We start from the raw sequence: 5,390 nt of genomic DNA on the forward strand, positions 1-5,390 counted from the left end.
CTATGGTTTTTATTTTTTATGCTATTAAAAAGCAAAAAGTTGAATCTCATAAGATTACAAACAGTGGCAAATAAGAATTTAATTTGAAAGAAAAAGCCTAGGTTATACCATATTGGGAGAAAGAGTGAATATTGTTCTGAAAGAAGGAGAACCACTTTTAGTTAGATTTGCTTTACATAATTGGGGGATTCTCTAATTTGTCTATAGTAAATCAGTTTTGCAATTCTATCAATATTGCACATCCTGAAAAATGAAACACTTAATTGGTGTTATGCTATTCTTCATCTCAATACTATATTCTCACCACAGTAACAGATCTAGTTACAACTTTAGTATCTCCTTTCACCAAAGATTGATTCAAATAATTCAGTAGTATAGCAACTGAGTCTTCTGATAAACTATCACAGAACTTCCTATAAACCAACACTATTTCCCACCAATTATTACATCACAATTCTGGAATTGTGTAGAAGTTGAGGTACGATTCAGCATATCTCAAACTGTCATCAGTTTGCAAATTGTGATGCATCTTTAGCATGTTTCCTATTGAGTTCATAGAATTGTAGAGTTGGAAGGAACCCCAGTTCCTTCAGTGCAGGAATCTCAACTGAAGCATTCATGATAGGTGTCCATCCAACCTCTGCTTAAAAATCTCCAAAGGAGAGTTCTTCTGAGGGAGCCCACTGTCAAACAGCTCTAGCGGTCAGAAGGTTTTCCCCGAATGTCTAATTGGAATCTCATTTCTTGTAATTTGAAGCCATATGTTCAAATTTCATTTTGTTTGCACCCAGCTCTCCAGTTTGTTAAGCAGTTAAGGTCATTTTGATTCTCAATTCTGTCTTCTGCAGCATTAGCCACTCCTCCCAGTTTGCTGTCATCTGAAAATTTGATGAGCATCCCCTCAGTTCCTTCACCCTAGTTGTTTATAAAAATGTTGAATAACAGCTGGCCCATAACAGAACCCTGCAACACCGCACTTGTCACTTTTTTCCAGGAGGAACCATGGACTTTGTCAGGAGTCTTACTGAAATCAAGATACACTACGTCCACAGCATTCCCCTGATCTACCAAGCTTATAACTCATATCACATGGCTTGTTTTCGAGAAACCACAGCATCCTTATCTAAGTGCTCACAGATCTGTTCTAGGATCTTTTCTGGTATTTATGTCAAGCTGACCAGTCAGTAGTTAGTTGTAAAAAAGTGGCATGTGGAAGCGCCTCACAAGATAAACACAGTACCAACAGCTGCAGTCTTAGCACTGATACAGCATGTTGCTTAATCAACTAAGTTCAGGCTTAAAGCCAGGGCATATTTTCATTTGACATTACATAATATTATTCCAAAGTTACTGTACTAGTCACAGCTGGCAAAACTGAACAATAGTGGCTAAACTGTGACCCTGTAAATATGGAATTGCAACTCTCATTAACCCTGACAATTGGCTAGGGTTAATGATAGTTGTAGTTCAACAATATCTGGAGGGCTGGAGGTTAGCCATTCGGACTCTAAACAGTGCAGAAACCAGAATGTTATGAAGTTACTGCAACACATTATAAGAAAACAAAGAGATATTTTCAGCTGCCAAAGACTGAACTGACACAAAATCTTTGGAGTGCAACATTGCAACAAGTTCAAAGAAAACCTGATACAACATGGCCTAGCTACTTCTACACTTTTACAATCCCTAATATGCCTACTTTTGCCTGCCCGTACATGTTGCATCCTACTTCTGTTTCTGTTCAGCTGCTAACTTTATTTTTCATTTCATTTCTCTATTGCTTTATATTTTTTTTGGGGGGGGCGGGCGGAATCTCAAAAGTGGTTTACAACCTACATTAAAATATTAAATACAACAATCAAGAATAAAACGTCACTAACTAAAATCAAGTATACATTCCAAGCAACATAATGAACAGGAAACTAAGATATTATCTTAAACGATTTCAAAATATTACAAAGGAGGTCAACTATAGAATGCACATTTAATGCAGCAAAGTGAACAAAAAATATATCTTAAACATTTCAAAAAGAACATTACTAAAGGAACTCAAATATAAAATGCACATTTAAAACATCACATTTAAATTAGTAATAAAATAAAACCATATAATGCTGCAAATGCTGCCAGTATTGGGTGGTGGGCGTGGAAGCTCTGGTTGGGTCTCTACTGAAAGAGAGGCAAGGTGTTCTCTGGCCTATTCAGCTGCTTCTGCTTTTGTAGCTGAAATAGCTGAAGTGAATTGGGGCCCCACCTTTGTATGCTGGGGGGAAAGGCCTTGTAACAATGGGGAAACGTAACCTGGAGGTCCAATGTATAAGGGTAATTAGGAATGCATAAGGGAATTCCCCGATGTATAAGGGAATTAGGAAAGGAAGAATCCATTGTGTTAGACCTAATATGTCAGAGTAGTAAACCTCCCTTCAGGTAATGTTGTGAGTTCCAAATTCCTCCATAGGTGACTTACTCATAAATAAAAACAAAAAAATTTTTTTCTTTCCAGTAGCACCTTAAAGACCAACTAAGTTAGTTCTTGGTATGAGCTTTCGTGTGTATCTGAAGAAGTGTGCATGCACACGAAAGCTCATACCAAGAACTAACTTAGTTGGTCTTTAAGGTGCTACTGGAAAGAAAAAATTTTTTTTGTTTTGACTATGGCAGACCAACACGGCTACCTATCTGTTACTCATAAATAGTCTGGTTTCCTTCTAGTGTTCCTTTAGCAGCTAAGCATGATTTGATTTGAGTGCCTTTATTTCTTGAATGCTTGTTAATTGATGTAGTCTACAGCAATGGGCACAGATTTCATACAATGCTTTTGTGAAAAAATAAACTATTTCCTCTGAAAACATCAGCTGAGTTAATAATTTGTTGCTTGTGAGCAGTGGAACATATAGAAAGCAAAGGATTACATCAGGAATCATCAGATTTATGAGACTTATTAGTCATTTGTTGCACAGAGGTCTTCAAGCAACTTACAACATATTTTAAAAAGCACATTGTTTGTACGCGTATTATACAAATATACATACAAATATATGAATATTTATATATCGCATACAAAAACAGGTGCAAGTCATAAAAATATATAACCTCCATAACAGCCTCAGGAAGCTTTGGAGCACAAAAGCAGCAAAAACATCTTAGTCCATCCAAAGCTTGGGGGGAAAGGTAAGTTTTTACAGGATGCCAAAAAGAAATTTGTGAATGCAGCAGGTGGAGAGCGTTTCACACATGAGAGCCATAATGGAAAAGACCCTTTCCCTTGTCATCAACTTCAAATAAGGAACCTGAAAAACGTATGTACTGTGGGTGGTACATTTCCACTGAGGCTTTTTGCCTTCATTCTTGGGATGAACTGCTGCATTTTCTAACTTGGCTGGGAATCATTAGTGCAATGGTGTGACTAGTCAGCTCTGGCAGTGTGTAGGCTGTTTGCTGACCGCTGTGACTGGTTGTATTTTTTTAAATAGTGTTTAATTAGCCTTCCTCCAGCTTTATCCCTAACACAGCCACTCTTTGTGCCAGAAGCCACCACCCATCAGAAAACCTTTACCTGTAACTGAGCATCCAGGGGTTCTGTTTCTTAATTATTCAGTAGGCTGGTCCATGCTCTGTTTTTCTTAAGCCTGCTTGACCTTGCGCATGTCTGCAAGAGTAAGTCTCTTTAGCCTTGGCTAGATCCCATCTGCTTGCCTCCCGTATAACCTTGCCACTTAGCAGTAATTTTTCTATGGTTAGCCAGGAGCCCTCCATCTATTTCTATCTCTATCGTACAAACAAACTTAAGTGTGAATCTATAGGTAGATTCAGCAATATATGTTTGAGTAGCCTGGTTATTGTTACAACTGATTAGCTTGTAACAACTAACCAACTTGCTATTCTGTATCATTGCAATTGGCACACCAAGCTGCTAATATATTTTACTCACTGTCTCCCATTTGGGCAGAAATTTAGACTAAATAATATTTATGGAGAAATTTATTGACTTTTCTAATTCCTCCAAGTATGCAATAATATTTTGACTTTGGTAAACTGGTGTGGACAATAGTAGCTGCTTTGTGCGGTGAAATGGAACATAACCAGAACTGCTTCCATGAGCACACAAGAAACAAACAAGTTCATATATAAGTATAAACTGAGAAAACTGGAAGCCTGGGAGGCACTGAGCAAACAATAAAGAGCAAAGTCATGGCCTTCATGTTGATTAGGCGACACACAATAGAAAACCTCAACAGGAGTCAAACTCTGTAGCATTATCGGATGGCTGGAAGGCATATAGAAGGCATATAACACTCAAATATTGCTTCTTCACATGGTGGTCTGCCATTTCCCTCTAGTTTCAGGATCTCCCCTGTATGATTAAAGTTAGTATTCTCCAACACACACGAGAGGGAGAGAGAAAGTATAGGCCCATGAAGGGGAAAAATACTGAGTGGGGAATTTATATAAAATATAGGAGTGATATAGAATATAAAATCACAATATTAAAATAGTTAAAACAAATAACAATTGTAAGAATAGTGTGGGATATAGGGTACTCATGCTATATGCACCTCTCTGGGGAGGGGATTCCACAGAGAAAGACATGTCCCAGGCCACCATTCCCTGTACAGTGGTACCTCGGGTTAAGTACTGAATTCGATCCAGAGGTCCGTTTTTAACCTGAAACTGTTCTTAACCTGAAGCACCACTTTAGCTAATAGGGCCATCTGCTGCTGCCGCGCTGCCGGAGCACAATTTCTGTTCTCATCCTGAAGCAAAGTTCTTAACCTGAAGCACTATTTCTGGGTTAGTGGAGTCTGTAACCTGAAGCGTCTGTAACCTGAAGCGTATGTAACCCGAGGTACCACTGTACTTCTGATTATACTGGAACTACCAAAAGGCCCTCTCTCTGTTTATCTTAACAGCTGAAAGGGCATGTAGGTTTCAGCTGTTTGTGGCCTGTTTATGGCTTTAAACACCAACAGGAGCACATTTAATTGGATAGGTTAACAGGTTATTTGAGCCCTAAATGAAACCCTGGCCAGTAACCTGAACAATGCATTTTGGAATGGTTTAAGTTTCAGTAGCCTTCAAGGGCAGTCCCATACAGAGCGCAAGGCAATCCAGGTGTTGAATGGAATACAGTGGCCAAGCCATCTCTGTGTAATAGGGTCTGAAGCTGGAAACAGGTACTCCAAAGCCACTAAGGCCAACATTGGCTCCAGGAATATACCCATGACACAGACTTTTTTCTTGCAGAGGAGTACAAGGCTGTTCAGAACAGCCTCTCTACTCACTTATCAGACAAACAAAAATCTCACAAAATGGTATTTTCTTTAACATCTTGCCTGATGGGGGAATTCTGCAAAACTCAAAAGCTTGTTCACTATTTCATGACATTTTAA

This window comes from Podarcis filfolensis (genome assembly GCF_964270895.1).
Source record: "Podarcis filfolensis genome assembly, chromosome: 7".
Lineage (NCBI taxonomy): Eukaryota > Metazoa > Chordata > Lepidosauria > Squamata > Lacertidae > Podarcis > Podarcis filfolensis.